The sequence below is a fragment of the Microcaecilia unicolor genome, chromosome 2 (genome assembly GCF_901765095.1).
Source record: "Microcaecilia unicolor chromosome 2, aMicUni1.1, whole genome shotgun sequence".
NCBI classification, from domain to species: domain Eukaryota; kingdom Metazoa; phylum Chordata; class Amphibia; order Gymnophiona; family Siphonopidae; genus Microcaecilia; species Microcaecilia unicolor.
The window spans coordinates 647,796,983-647,813,387 of NC_044032.1; positions in this window are offsets into that span (position 1 = coordinate 647,796,983).

A 16,405-nucleotide genomic window follows, 5' to 3' on the forward strand; every position below is an offset into this window, starting at 1 on the left:
ACTGTGGATTAAACAAAACACAAAAACATTCCCCTGCACTACTCAGGCCAAAGCAATTAAATTACCTCAGAAGAAACCTCCCCCTTTCCCTGAGAGGAACTCTGTTACAGTATAATTATGTCCACGACTATGTTTGATGAAAGAGGGAAACTGCTGGAGAGAAGGAAGCAGGTGGCCAGTGTTTCCATCAGCGCTATATTATGGATGGAGGGTTATGGAGGGAACAGGGCAGGTGAAGAGACCTGGGTGCCTTAAGGCGAGAGAGAAAAGATGGAACAGTAAAACCAACTGGCTCCTGAGAACGTCACCTTTTCCTCAGAACCATGACCCCTTACTTTGAATATCTGAAGAAGGAACTGATGGCATGGGGGTCAGGATAGGTGAAGCGGAAGTGCAGTGGTCCAAGCAACCGATCTTTACACAAGGAAAGTAAACAAAAACAAGAGAAACAGGAAGCCTATGTGGTTCTCCAAACAAGTAGCTGAAAAAATAAGAGCAAAAGAGGTTTTGTTCAAGAAATACAAAAGAACACAACGAGAGGATCACGGAAAAGATTATCGGATTAAACTTAAAGAAGCGAAGAAGGAAATACAGCTATTGGGGAACGGAATTGCAAGACTGAAAGACGCTGAGAATAGCTATGCGGAGAGTGATGAGGATAAAGTGAATGTGCTAAACAAATACTTTGCTTCAGTGTTCACGGAATAAAATTCTGGAGAAGGATCATAGTTGGTCGAGGAGGGAATATCTCAGAACGGAGTGGATACAGCGCCGTTCATAGAAGAAAGCATTTATAAACAGCTCAAAAACCTGAAAGTGGAAAAAGCTACAGAGCTGGATAGGATACATTTATTTTTTTTTGTTACATTTGTACCCCACGCTTTCCCACTCATGGCAGGCTCAATGCGGTAGGCAATGGAGGGTTAAGTGATTTGCCCAGAGTCACAAGGAGCTGCCTGTGCTGGGAATTGAACTCAGTTTCTCAGCTCCCCAGGACCAAAGTCCACCACCCTAACCACTAGGCCACTCCTCCACTCATCCCAGTGAGGGAGTGTTTTTTGCCTCTATGTCACTCTCTCCCTCACGGCCCACAATATTTAACCCTGATCAGGCAGGATTTATTACTGGAAGGCAAGCAGCAGATGGTAGAAGAGTACTTTCCATCTATGAAGGGTGAAATACAAAAGAGGTGTATAGACATAGGTGCCCCGTATAAGAGGCTTGCCCTCCCGCGCGAGTCTTGCACCCAGGGCCGGCCCAACAACATGGTAAGCATGGCAGGGGGGCCCTGACCTCTGTAGGGCACTGCCACGCCATGCTTACCTCGCCCTCCTGCTCCCATGTCCCACCTGCCTGCCCTCTTCTTTCCCCCAAGATCCCTTTCCTTTTTTTTTTCTTTTAAATTTTACCCCCGAGTCCGGCAGTGCAGCGTCAGTGAAAGTGCACCCAGTAAAAGCGCTGCCCTTCGCTCAGTGTCACGCCTTCTTCTGATGTCATGATGTCAGAAGAAGGCGGGACACTGAGCGAAGAGAAGCGCTTTCACTGACGCTGCGCTGCCGGACTCGGAGGTAAATTAAAAAAAAAAAAAAAGCAAAGGATCTTGGGGGGGGGGGGGAGAAAAGGGTGGGCAGTTGGGGTAGGGGAGAGAGGGAGATGGATGGGATGGTAGGGCCCAGGGAGAGAGGGGAATTGCTGGATATGGGTGAATGGAGGGGGGCAGGGGAGAGAGGAGCATGGATGGGAGGGCAGGGCCCAGGGAGAGAGGGGAATTGCTGGATATGGGTGAATGGAGGGGGGCAGGAGAGAGAGGAGCATGGATGAACATGGATGGGAGGGCAGGGCAGGGCTCAAGGAGAGAGGGGAATTGCTGGATATGGGTGAATGGAGGGGGGCAGGGAGAGAGGAGCATGGATGGGAGGGCAGGGCTCAAGGAGAGAGGGGAATTGCTGGATATGGGTGAATGGAGGGGCAGGGGAGAGAGGAGCATGGATGGGAGGGCAGGGCCCAGGGAGAGAGGGGAATTGCTGGATATGGGTGAATGGAGGGGGGCAGGGGAGAGAGGAGCATGGATGGGAGGGCAGGGCTCAGGGAGAGAGGGGATTTGCTGGATATGGATGAATGGAGGGGGGCAGGGAAGAGAGGAGCATGGATGGGAGGGCAGGGCCCCGGGAGAAAGGGGAATTGCTGGATATGGGTGAATGGAGGGGGCAGGGGAGAGAGGAGCATGGATGGGAGGGCTGGGCCCAGGGAGAGAGGAGAAATTGCTGGACATAGAGGGGAGCGGAGGGATGAGAGAGGAAGGAGATGAGATGAGGGAAAAGGAAGAGAGAAAAACTGCACATGGATGGAGAAAATAGGCAGAAGCTGGATCCACTGGACAGTCAAGTCTGCGGAGGACCTACTACTACTATTACTATTTAGCATTTCTATAGCGCTACAAGGCGTACACAGCGCTGCACAAACATAGAAGAAAGACAGTCCCTGCTCAAAGAGCTTACAGTCTAATAGACAAAAAAATAAAGTAAGCAAATCAAATCAATTAATGTGTACAGGAGGAGGAGAGGAGGGTAGGTGGAGGCGAGTGGTTACAAGTGGTTACGAGTCAAAAGCAATGTAAAGAGGTGGGCTTTCAGTCTAGATTTAAAGGTGGCCAAGGATGGGGCAAGACGTAGGGGCTCAGGAAGTTTATTCCAGGCGTAGGTGCAGCGAGACAGAAGGCGCGAAGTCTGGAGTTGGCAGTATGGAGAAAGGGAACAGATATGAAGGATTTATCCATGGAACGGAGTGCACGGGAAGGGGTGTAGGAAGGACGAGTGTGGAGAGATACTGGGGAGCAGCAGAGTGAGTACATTTATAGGTTAGTAGATGAAGTTGAACAGGGATGCGGAAAACGGATAGGGTGCCAGTGAAGCGACTTAAGGAGAGGGGTAGTATGAGTAAAGCGACCCTGGAGGAAGACGAGACGGGCAGCAGAGTTTGAACTGATTGGAGAGGGGAGAGATGACTACAGATGTTGTAAAGAAAGAAATGACAGGTCTTGGCGATCTGCTGGATATGAGCAGAGAAGGAGAGAGAAGAGTCAAAGATGACCCCAAGGTTTCGAGCTGAGGAGACAGGGAGAATGAGACCCAGCTTTTACTTACTGATGTTAGGACAAGAAATGAAGAAGAAAGGCGGAAAGTAAGAACATAAATGGAAAGGAAGCCCTGGAAACGGAGTTAAGTAGGACAGATAGCAGCAGAATCGGATAACTGGGCCAGCATGATCAGAAAAACAAAGTCACCAGACAACGAAGGTAGAAAAGATCATTTGTATTTTCATTATAGTGTTTGGATTATGTCCATTTTGAGAATCAGGTGCTACAACATTAAAAGTTTATATTATTACTTATTTATGGCATTTTATCCCACATTAAACATGAATTAGGGTGTTTTGTGGCTGTACATGAGAATTGTGATATTATGATCCCTTGTTTCATATTGTTGACGTCTGCATTTTCCGTTTGGGTGGTATATTGGTGTATTAGGTTTCTGCCCAGTGTAATATTTATGGTACAGTAAGGTTCTGAGTGTGTTTTTGCACAAAGTTGTGCATAGTGTTTTGTAGTTGAGCGATTGTGGTTAGAATATGCTTTGAGCAACCACTTTATTCTTTGACATATGATACATATCTAATATCTAATTTATGAAAGGTATTAATTGTGACTTTTATTTTTTTTTTCTGTGTGTTATCAGACAATTATGGATTTAAGCTCCACCCCTGGTCCCACCCCTAACCCCACCCCTTTAGCCTCCCCAGTTGGGCACCGACCGCCTATGTGTATAAACCCTTTGCTTTCGTATCAGACTGCTAAATAGACAAGGAAATTTCTTCCTGGATAGTTCAGGCATCAGGTTCAAAACAGAGTTGTCAGAATTATGGAAGGAAATGAACATATTAGTTTTAATTCATGATAATGTTATGCTATAATTTCTGGTTTGTCTAGTCTCGTATGTAACCCATATAGAACTGCGAGGTATTGCGGACTATAAAAATAAAGTGTTATTGTCATCAAACACCTAGCACCCGCCTGGGGTTAACCCTGTGGCCACCTGGAGGGTTCTCTGTCAACATTGCTCAGGGCCGCCTGCACCTGGTATGTGCTCCTATACTAGCACCCTCCTCCCACCGACTGTGTCCTGCTTGCCTCTGAGCTAGTCTCCAACTCTCAGATTATTCTCTGGGGATTCTAGGACACAGGGGCCACACTCCAGGAGTTCCACAGTTTCTAGAAAGCAAAACCCACAAACCAAAACCAGGATTCTAGTCAGTCCAGGACGGAAGACTAATAAACTATAGGTTTATTATCATGAAAATGAACAGTGAATGTTTGAAAAAAACAGATGAAAAAGTACAGCAAGCAATAACAGATAACCACCAAACAAGGGCCAACATTAAAATTATTTAACACTTGTTACTACCTGGGTAGCACCTGGGGAGTTCAGGAACTTAACTGTTCACAAGAATTGAACAGGATCTCAGGACAGGGACGTTCCTCCTCTGTACCCCCACCCTGAGAATAAAGAAAATCCTGTACCTCCTGGCTAGTTTGAAGCCCAGGGCTAATCAGAGTCCCAGGGCATCAACTTTGAAAGTATCTGGCTAATGATTGCAGATTGCCCTTCCACAAGCTTAAACTGGAAAAGAGAAAGCCTTTTTTCTGCTACTCTGCTTTAAAACTCAAAACAAGAGCATCTGCTGGCCAACTAGTAGAAAAACATTTCATGAAATAATACAGTTTTCAGGCTTAGAAACCCAGTGTTCGTCACAGTTATGTTATCTTTTGGAAGGCACATCAAGAGTGGATACCTATGACATCAGTAGCAGTGTCGCCCCTGTTGCTTGCCTTGGTGGTAGAACCTCTGGGCACAAACGTTTAGGGGAAATTAAAAGACTTATATAAGAGATAAGGAACTAGAGTCTCCTTGTTTGCAGATGATCTTTTGATATTGACTCAAGGTACAGAAAAAAGCCCAAATGGCTTATAGGAGCAAACGGCAGAATATGGAAGCTTGTTGGGATTCAGACTAACCCCACTAGAAAGAGATTTTGAATATATCCCATCCAAAAGGGGAAGAGAAGACGAATCTTAGGAAATGTTTTCCCTTTCAATGGGTTTAGTATTTCTGTTTCAAACTTGGGGCGCACTGGGAGACACTCTGTAGTTGATATAGAGATTAGAGAAGTGGGATTAATTAATACTGTCAGGATAGGAAGAATGGAGGCAGTGAGATTGATGGGTTCTCCTTAAATATTTATATTTATTCCAAGTTCTCCTTGTTGAACTACCTCATAGAAAGATATTTTGCTTTATATAGGGAAGGAAGAGATCCAGAGTAGCCCGGGAGGCTGTATTCCAGTCTAAAGAGAATGGGGGAATGGGTATACCCAATCTGGAAAAATACTACCAAGATGCACAACCTAAGCCAGTGTTAGAGTAGCAGATACCCCCAGCCCAACCCAAACAATGGGTGCTAGCAGAACAAGAGGCTAGTACGTTTCAGTTGAAGATTCCTGGCAGCTAGCATGCTCAAACACATTCAAGAGGTCCAAAACCCCTTACGAGGACCACTATGACCTATGCCTCAAGACACATCCCCATTTATTGAAGAATAAGACATGGGACATACGGATAAGTTTGTACCCGAGCTAGGCAATAGCTTGTTTCAAAGATGGGAAAGACATGGTCTTCTCTATTTTGGTCAATTTATAGGAGATAACCAAATTCTACATTTTGGAACGTTACAAGTTCACTATCAACTAGCAGCTAGAGATATTATTCCCTTATCTTCAAGATAAATGTTTCATTCAGGTAGAACAACAAATAGCAGGGGGTGGAGGCCTTAAGTCAGCTTTTGAAACTTTAGTGGGTGGACAAGTTGGTATGGGTTATATATCTTTTGTTTATGGGCTCCTCAACACCTTAGATAAATGGAAGGCTACCTACCGGGGGGCATGGGAGAGGAATGGGAAAATGTCTCAATGCGATCTCATAAATTGTCACATGCACCTCACATTATTGGAACGGTCTTAAGGTACTGGTGAGATGGCATTACTCTCCATGTAGACTGCAAGCCATTATGAGGAAAGGGGATGGTTATGTTGGAGAGGGTGTAGCCTGAGGGGAATATATACTCACATCTGGAGGGAATGTCCTAAGCTCCAGAAATTATGGAAGGAGGTATCTGCATATGGGCAACAGTTACTCGAGACTCATATAGCGTGTACTATGGAAAATGCCCTACTAAGTGGGAGAGTGGAAGGGATAACAGGAGCTATGGATAAATTAATGCTACTGGTTTTTACAGCAGCTCGACTGCTGATTGCCTCACATTGGCATAGAGGCCATGCAAAAACAGGCTGTATATTATATGCAAACAATATAGATTGACTACCTTAAAATCTAATAAATGCAAATATCAAGAAATGTGGGGCAATTCCTCCAGTTGGAAGGACAATCTGAGTTTTGGGGAGGGGAGTGAAGGGAAGGGGAGAGATAAGGGATGCGGAGGGTCTACTTTTAGTTTTTCATTGTGGGGTGGCAGTTTGTTATGTAACAAAATACTTGTTCTTAATTTTTTATGTTAAGAGATGCTGTCAGTTATTTTGCTAGAAAATTAATAAACAAAGTTAGAAATGGCAGTCGATTTCCGTGGCAGCCTGCATGAGGTTGTGGCCGCCATTTTGGAATTGGGAATGGCATCATTATGATAAACTGCATTATATACTGTGATTTATTAACCTATCAGAACACAAAATGTCCATGACTAAGTCAAACTGAACCTGTTCATCAGTCATGTCCCTCCACACAGTGCAGAAGACTCTCCACCTCCAGCAAGCCCTTTCAACAGTACAGATTTCACAACCCCAAGACACTCTAGGATAAAGGGTTTTGCAGACCAGATCCCACGCTGGGACCCATCTCTATCCGTGCCTCTCCATCTCCACAGACAGTTTAATCTGTCCAAAGTAGGGAAACACAGAGGGAGGAGAAGAGGAGATGACAACCTTTTATCTCACCAGCGCTGAATTCCTGAATGATTCCAACTGACTTTAGTAAAGATGTGCAGGAGGATTCTATACTTACCTGTTATAGAAGCAGGGTCTGCTCAGACATCTCTGATTCAGGATTTTCCATGAAGGGGATATCTTCCTCTTGCTTAATACTCAGGGAGAACACAGATGTTACAATTGGAAGGTCTGTGATGAGAAAACACATTCACAAGGATTCACGAGGTATCTGATAATACTAAATTAGGAAACTGATTTTAAGTGCCAAATGTTTGTGTTATTGACCCATCTCCTGTGATCTAAAAATGCAAACAAGAAGAGAGGAGCACCTGATAAGGCCATCTGGTGAACTGTGTATCCGAAGGACGTATGGTAGTTCAGCTCCCTGCACGGAGTTTTGCCCCTGGTTGCTGCAGAGTACCAATCCTATCTCTGAGACTAAGACTCGCTGGGGAAGTCAGCTTGAGTCTAGAGAAGTCTCCCGTCCAACCCTAAGAGACTGCCACGAGGTCAGCAGGGTAAGAGATGCAGGGATTTCTTTATTATTAGTCGGGGAGATAAGCTAATAAACATACCACCTCGTAACATAGTTGTAGTTATTACTCACTTGGGTGATTTATCTAGTAACCAGTAAGGAAATCAGAGTGTAGTCGTGACAATATTTGTAATTATTTTATCAGTGAGTTATTTCTGTATTTTGGCTAAGCGTTATGGCAGAGGGTACTATATCTATATTTTCTCACATAGAATAAATAATATATCACTTGTGGCTTGGTTTCCTTTCTGACGTGAGACAAACCTGGAGTAGGTGCCAGAAGCAAGATTCCTTCTATCCTCTAGACAAACGAGTGAGTCTGTTACAGACTTTCACCCCTGGGAATCTTGGCATACGTAACCGGGGGAGGGAAATTGTTTTGTTCTCCCTACGAGGTTACCTATTTACAATCCCCTACACTCTCCTTCTCATTTGTTTATCTGTCTTTTCCACCTATCCTCTCTCTTAGTTCCATCCCTCCCATATCCATAAACCATCTTTCCTATCTTCTAACTTATTTCTATGTCATGTCCAGCTACAGTTCTTTCTCTAAATTGGCGACCAGGCAGGAGGCTCCTAGCGGGAGCTCCTAGCTACCGATCGCGTGGGCCCAGTCCTGTGTTCGCCTCGCCCGCATGCCTCTGTGGGAGGGTGGCCCAGAAGCGGATCATCCAGGCTGCGGCCCGAGGGAGAGAGGTCGGAGCGCCGTGAGGCGGGAGTCGAGAGGCGGGCCCAGGAGGCCTGGGGGCGCCAGTTGCAGTGTTGGCGCCGGCTGACCCGACCCAGCGCTGCCTGGGTCCAGCGGGTGAGGGCGGTGGCCCTTCAGGGGAGGTGGATCGGAGTTCCACGTACTTTTGCATCGTCCCACCATCCCCAACCTAAGCTCCAGTCCTGCTGCTCACCTGAAACCAAATTCATCTTGCAGGCCTGGCTTTTGTATCGTCCACCATCCCCAGCCTTGGCTCCAGTCCTGCTGCTCAATTGAAACCAACTTTAACTCCAATCCTGCTGCTGCCTGAAACCAGCTTTAGCTCCAGTTCTGCCGTTCCTGCTTACATGCCTGCTGCTCCAGCTCCAGCCCTGCTGTTCCAGTCTTGTTGTGTGCCGCAGCTTCAGCCCAGTCCTGCTGTTGCAGTCTTGTTGCTGCCGCAGCCTCAGCTCCAGTCCCCGCTGTTCCGGTCTTGTGCTCCAGCGCTGCTTGCCCTGTTCCAGCCTGCAGCTTCAGTTCCTGTGCTGCATCCTATGCTTCTGTTCCAGCCTTCAGCATAGGTGGGAACAGGAACTTGAAGAGAAGGCTTCCGGGGCAGACCGAAGGCAGCGTGTATACGTCGCTACCGCTGCCAGGAACACTGAAAGGATGAAGAAGACTGCTGCCTGTGCCGGAGGAGGGGGAAGAGAAGGGGTAAATGGAGTCATGATCCTGGACCTCACGGGGGGGCAGCAGAGGGAAGATGGATGAGACTGGGGGGGTGGAAGCAGAGGGAAGGAGCAGGGAGGATGGGACTGGAGAGAGGAGGGTGAGAGAGGGAAGGAGCAGGAGATGGATGGGACTGCGAGGGGTGGGGAGCAGAAGATGGATGGGACTGGGAGGGTGGGGTGCAGAGGGAAGGAGCAGGAGATGGATGGGACTGGGAGGAGTGGGGAGCAGAGGGAAGGAGCAGGAGATGGATGGGACTGGGAGAGGAGGTGAGCAGAGGGAAGGAGCAGGAGATGGATGGGACTGGGAGAGGAGGTGAGCAGAGGGAAGGAGCAGGAGATGGATGGGACTGGGAGGGGTGGGGAGCAGAGGGAAGGAGCAGAAGATGGATGGGACTGTGAGGGGTGGGGAGCAGAATATGGATGAGACTGGGAGGGTGGGGTGCAGAGGGAAGGAGCAGAGATGGTGGGACTGGGAGGAGTGGGGAGCAGAGGGAAGGAGCAGGAGATGGATGGGACTGCGAGGGGGGGGGAGCAGAAGATGGATGGGACTGGGAGGGTGGGGTGCAGAGGGAAGGAGCAGGAGATGGATGGGACTGGGAGGGTGGGGTGCAGAGGGAAGGAGCAGGAGATGGATGGGACTGGGAGAGGAGGTGAGCAGAGGGAAGGAGCAGGAGATGGATGGGACTGGGAGAGGAGGTGAGCAGGGAAGGAGCAGGAGATGGATGGGACTGGGAGGGGTGGGGAGCAGAGGGAAGGAGCAGGAGATGGATGGGACTGGGAGAGGAGGTGAGCAGAGGGAAGGAGCAGGAGATGGATGGGACTGCGAGGGGTGGGGAGCAGAGATGGATGGGACTGGGAGGGTGGGCTGCAGAGGGAAGGAGCAGGAGATGGATGGGACTGGGAGGAGTGGGGAGCAGAGGGAAGGAGCAGGAGATGGATGGGACTGGGAGAGGAGGTGAGCAGAGGGAAGGAGCAGGAGATGATGGGACTGGGAGAGGAGGTGAGAGCAGAGGGAAGGAGCAGGAGATGGATGGGACTGGGAGGGGTGGGGAGCAGAGGGAAGAAGCAGAAGATGGATGGGACTGCGAGGGGTGGGAGCAGAAGATGGATGAGACTGGGAGGGTGGGGTGCAGAGGGAAGGAGCAGGAGATGGATGGGACTGGGGAGGAGTGGGGAGCAGAGGGAAGGAGCAGGAGATGGATGGGACTGCGAGGGGTGGGGAGCAGAAGATGGATAGGACTGGGGGGGGGGGTGCAGAGGGAAGGAGCAGGAGATGGATGGGACTGGGAGGAGTGGGTGCAGAGGGAAGGAGCAGGAGATGGATGGGACTGGGAGAGGAGGTGAGCAGAGGGAAGGAGCAGGATGGATGGATGGGAGGAGAGGAGGTGAGCAGAGGGAAGGAGCAGGAGATGGATGGGACTGGGATGGGTGGGAGCAGAGGGAAGGAGCAGGAGATGGATGGGACTGGGAGAGGGGGTGAGCAGAGGGAAGGAGCAGGAGATGGATGGGACTGGGAGGGGTGGGGAGCAGAGGGAAGGAGCAGGAGATGGATGGGACTGCGAGGGGTGGGGAGCAGAAGATGGATGGGACTGGGAGGGTGGGGTGCAGAGGGAAGGAGCAGGAGGTGGATGGACTGGGAGTAGTGGGGTGCAGAGGGAAGGAGCAGGAGATGAATGGGACTGGGATAGGTGGTGAGCAGAGGGAAGGAGCAGTGGATGGGACTGGGAGAGGAGTGAGCAGAGGGAAGGAGCAGAGATGGATGGGACTGGGAGGGGTGGGGAGCAGAGGGAAGGAGCAGAAGATGGATGGGACTGCGAGGGGTGGGGAGCAGAGAGAGGATGGACTGGAGGGTGGGGTGCAGAGGGAAGGAGCAGGAGATGGATGGGACTGGGAGGAGTGGGGAGCAGAGGGAAGGAGCAGGAGATGGATGGGACTGGGATAGGTGGTGAGCAGAGGGAAGGAGCAGGAGATGGATGGGACTGGAGGAGGAGGTGAGCAGAGGGAAGGAGCAGGATGGATGGGACTAGGAGGGGTGGGGAGCAGAGGGAAGGAGCAGAAGGATGGGACTGCGAGGGGTGGGGGAGCAGAAGATGGATGGGACTGGGAGGGTGGGGTGCAGAGGGAAGGAGCAGGATGGGACTGGAGGGTGGGGAGCAGAGGGAAGGAGCAGGAGAGATGGGACTGGGAGAGGGGTGAGCAGAGGGAAGGAGCAGGAGGGATGGGACGAGAGGAGTGTGGAGAGAGGGAAGGAGCAGATGGATGGGACTGAGAGGAGGTGAGCAGAGGGAGGAGCAGATGGATGGGACTGGGAGAGGAGGTGAGCAGAGGGAAGGAGCAGGAGATGGATGGGACTGGGAGGGGTGGGAGCAGAGGGAAGGAGCAGGAGATGGATGGGACTGGGAGGAGTGGGGAGCAGAGGGAAGGAGCAGGAGATGGATGGGACTGGGAGAGGTGGTGAGCAGAGGGAGGAGCAGGAGATGGATGGGACTGGGAGAAGAGGTGAGCAGAGGGAAGGAGCAGGAGATGGATGGGACTGGGAGGGGTGGGGAGCAGAGGGAAGGAGCAGAAGATGGATGGGAATGCGAGTGGGTGGGGAGCAGATGGATGGGACTGGGAGGAGTGGGGAGCAGAGGGAAGGAACAGGAGATGGATGGGACTGGGGGGGGGGGGAGCAGAGGGAAGGAGCAGGAGATGGATGGGACTGGGAGGGTGGGGTGCAGAGGGAAGGAACAGGAGATGGATGGGACTGGGAGGAGGGGGAGCAGAGGGAAGGAGCAGGAGATGGATGGGACTGGGAGAGGTGGTGAGCAGAGGGAAGGAGCAGGAGATGGATGGGACGGGAGAGGAGGTGAGCAGAGGAAGGAGCAGGAGATGGATGGGACTGGGAGGGGGGGGAGCAGAGGGAAGGAGCAGAAGATGGATGGACTGCGAGGGGTGGGGAGCAGAAGATGGATGGGACTGGGAGGAGTGGGGAGCAGAGGGAAGGAACAGGAGATGGATTGGACTGGGGGGGGTGGGGAGTAGAGGGAAGGAGCGGAGATGGATGGGACTGGGAGGAGTGGGAGCAGAGGGAAGGAGCAAGAGATGGATGGGACTGGGAGAGGAGGTGAGCAGAGGAAGGAGCAGGAGATGGATGGGACTGGGAGGGGTGGGGAGCAGGCAGAGGGAAGCCTACTGGAAAGAAGACACTGCATAAAACAGAAGACACTGGGACCAAAGTGAATAGAAAACTAAATGATCAGAACAACAAAGGTAGAAAAAAGTATTTTATTCAGAATTTATTAATTGAAATATGTCAGCTTTTTGAAATGTGCGTCTGTGATATTTTGCATGTAAATTTCAATTTTTCTGGTATTGCTGCATGCTGAGTTTGACTTCTTGAGTTAACTTTCCAGTTCAGTATTTTGCCTTCATACTTTTTATTTCTAGTTCCTTGGTTATGTCTGTTGTGTCATGTGTTTTTCATGTGTGATCAAGGTGCAGTATTCTGCTAGCGTGTAGTATTTGCAGCCCTTTTTGTTTTGCTTTTTTTCACGAGGGTAGTGTATTGGTGTTTTAGAGCCTGGTTTAATTACAGTTCTGCCTTTTCACCCATAAGGCTGTAGCTCGTCCTGTCCTTGGAATTAGTGCTGTTATGGTTTAGTAAGGATATAAGTGTGTTTTCGCACAAGTTTGTGTATAGCATTTTGCAGTGGAGAGATTGTGTGTTGGCCTTACTGAGGTGGCACCAAAACATCAGAAAGGGTGTAGAGCCTAAATCATGACACACTACCTCTTGAAGGATCTACATATAGAGCCTATGCATTTCTAAGGTCAACACTGGTATGGTATGGGAAAAGGGTTGGGGAAATACTACTGGAGATGAAGAGGGTGTACTGGGTAAGGAGGAAAGAAGGAAGGAAGGGAGAAAGAGCTGGCTTGATATCTCATACATATTCATTATGGTTATTCCCCAAAAAAGCCAGCTCTTTCTCCCTTCCTTCCTCCATATTAGCATCCGCCCCATCCTTTGCCCCCCAAATGAAACAGTCAAACTACGCCCATGCTCTTAGTCCTTCTTCTTCTCTCTACTGGAGACATCAATCCTGGCCCCCCTCACCAACCCTCATCCTATTTGTGCAGGTCGCACCGTGACCTCTCCAATCTCATCTCTATTCTTCTCCTCCCCCCCCCCTCTTCTCTGCCCTTCTCATGTGCCCTATGGAATGCCCGCTCCATCTGCAACAAACTTTCCTATATCCATGACCTTTTTATCTCTCATAGCCTCCATCTGCTTCCGTCCGCCTATTCACTCCTTTGCCTCTTCGAATAGCAGTTATTTATTGTCCCCCTGATAAGTCCCTTTCATCCTTTCTCAGCGACTTTGACACTTGGCTTTCCTTCTTTCATGATCCTTCCTCCCTCTCCCTCATCCTTGGCGACTTTAACATTCATGCTAATGATCCCTCCAAGTCTTACGTTTCCCAATTCCTTGCCTCCTCTGATGTAATTTCCTTTCCTCGAGGGCGGGACGCGCTGAGAATGCAGGGAAACGAAGCGGCAGACGCGATGGAAGGAGGCAGCCTGTCTGCTGTTTGTTTTCTTTCTTCAGTCTGCCGGTTCGCGAAAAATAAAAGTTTTACGAGGCAGGGATCGGCCGGGTGCAAACAGCAGGGAGCGAGGCAGGGGAGGTGAGCAAGTGGGGCTGGGGGGTGTGTGGTCAAGTGGGCTGGGGTGTGTGTGGGCAAGTGGGGGCTGGGGGTGTGTGTGGGCAAGTAGGGCTGTGTGTGTGTGTGGGCAAGTGGGGCTGGGGGTGTGTGTGGGCAAGTAGGGCTGTGTGTGTGTATGTGGGCAAGTAGGGCTAGGGGGGTGTGTGTGGGCAAGTGGGGCTGGGGTGTGTGTATGTGGCAAGTAGGGCTAAGGGTGTGTGTGTGGGCAAGTGGGGCTGAGGGGTGTGTGTGGGCAAGTAGGGCTGGGTGTGTGTGTGTGTGTGTGGGCAAGTGGGGCTGGGTGTGTGTGTGTGGGCAAGTGGGGCTGGGGGTGTGTGTGGGCAAGTAGGGCTGGGTGTGTGTGTGTGTGTGTGGGCAAGTGGGGCTGGGGTGTGTGTGTGGGCAAGTAAGGCTGGGGGGATGTGTGTATGGGCAAGTGGGGTTGGGGGCTGGGCAAATGGGGCTGGGGTTTGAATGATCTCGGGGGCAGGTGGAGGCTGGGGCGAGTCACTGGACATTGAAGGGAGGATAGGGGGCAAAAGAGAATCGCTGGACATGGAGAGGATGGGATAGTAGGGCAGGGGAGAGAGGAGAATGGAGAATTGCTGGACATGGATGGAAGGGGAAGGCAGGGAAGAGAGAATTGCTGGACTTGGATAGGAGAGGAGGGCAGGGGAGAGAGGAGAACCACTGGACATGGGAAGGGAGGGCAGGGCAAGGGAGAGAGGAGACATGCTGGACATGGATGGAGGGAAGGGAAGATAGGAGGGAGATCCACATGGATGGGATGGCAGGGGAGGGAGGAGAAATGCTGGAAATGGATGGAGAGGAGAGCAGAGCAGGAGATAGAGGAGAATTGCTGGACATGGATGGATGGAGGGGTTGGCAGGGGAGAGAGGAGAAATGCTGGACATGGAAGAAGAAGGGAGGAAAGTAAATAAATAAATGGAAAGGAAGCCCTGGAAACGGAGTTAAGAGAACAGGTAGAGAGCAGCAGAATCAGACACTTGGACCAGTATGGAGAGAAAACAGTCACCAGACAACAAAGGTAGAAAAAAATTATTTTATTTTCATTTTAGTGTTTGGAATTTGTCCAATTTGAGAATTTACATCTGTTGTCTTATTTTGTACTGGGTATACTGGAGCTGTAACATCTTACAGAAATGATTATAATGAAAAAAAATCACAACTTATTGTTTTTCTCCTATACTAGTATATTTTCAATGATGTCTGTTTATATGCGCCATGGCTGATATAAGGGGTGTGGCTAATATGGGAGTGGCTATCCTAGGGATGGAGGCATATGTGGTGACCCCGCCCATAATGAGTACCGGCACCTTTTTTTCTACAAAAAATGCACTGACCACTGCACCATCCAAATCTGTCAATGAAGCCGTCTCTTCCTACAATACTATTCTATTCTCTGCTTTAGACACTCTTGCACCTCTCATGCCCCGTCCTATAAGGCGTACAAAACCCCAGCCTTGGCTGAACTCTAAAATCCGCTACCTACATTCCTGTACCCGCTCCACCGAACGCCTCTGGCTGAAATCTCGTGCCCTTGCTGACTTCATACACTTCAAGTTCATGCTGACCTCCTTCCAATCTGCTCTTTTGCTTGCCAAACAGGACTATTATTTATTTATTTATTTATTGCATTTGTATCCCACATTTCCCACATTTTTGCGGGTTCAGTGTGGCTTACAATATGAGTTAAATGATGGAAATACAATTTGTTACAGATTGGTTATGGATTACATTGTGCAGAGTTATGCGAGACATCCAGCTGACTAATTCTACTACTACTACTTAACATTTCTAAAGCACTACTAGGGTTATGCAGCGCTGTACAGTTTAACATAGAAGGACAGTCCCTGCTCAAGGAGCTTACAATCTAAAGGACAAATGTACAGTCAGTCAAATGGGGGTAATCAAATTGGGGCAGTCTAGATTTCCTGAATAGGTTAGGTGCCGAAGGCGACATTGAAGAGGTGGGCTTTGAGCAAGGATTTGAAGATGGGCAGGGAGGGGGCTTGGTGTAAGGGCTCAGGAAGTTTATTCCAAGCATAGAGGTGAGGCGAGGCAGAAAGGGCGGAGCTTGGAGTTGGCGGTGGTGGAGAAGGGTACTGAGAGGAGGGATTTGTCCTGTCAGCGGAGGTTACGGTTGGGAATGTAAGGGGAGATGAGGGTAGAGAGGTAATGAGGGGCTGCAGACTGAGTGCATTTGTAGGTTAGAAGAAGAAGCTTGAACTGTATGCGGTACCTGATCGGAAGCCAGTGAAGTGACTTGAGGAGAGGGGTGATATGAGCACATCGGTCCAGGCGGAATATAAGACGTGCCGCAGAGTTCTGAACGGATTGAAGGGGGGATAGATGGTTAAGTGGGAGGCCAGTGAGGAGTAGGTTGCAGTAGTCAAGGCGAGAGGTAATGAGAGTGGATGAGAGTTCGGGTGGTGTGCTCAGAGAGGAAAGGGCGAATTTTGCTGATGTTAAAGAGAAAGAAGTGACAGGTCTTGGCTATCTGCTGGATATGCGCAGAGAAGGAGAGAGAGGAGTCGAAGATGACTTCGAGGTTGCGGGCAGATGAGACGGGGAGGATGAGGGTGTTATCGACTGAGATAGAGAGTGGAGGAAGAGGAGAAGTGGGTTTAGGTGGGATGACGATAAGCTCGGTCTTGGCCATGTTCAGTTTCAGGTGGCAGTTGGACATCCA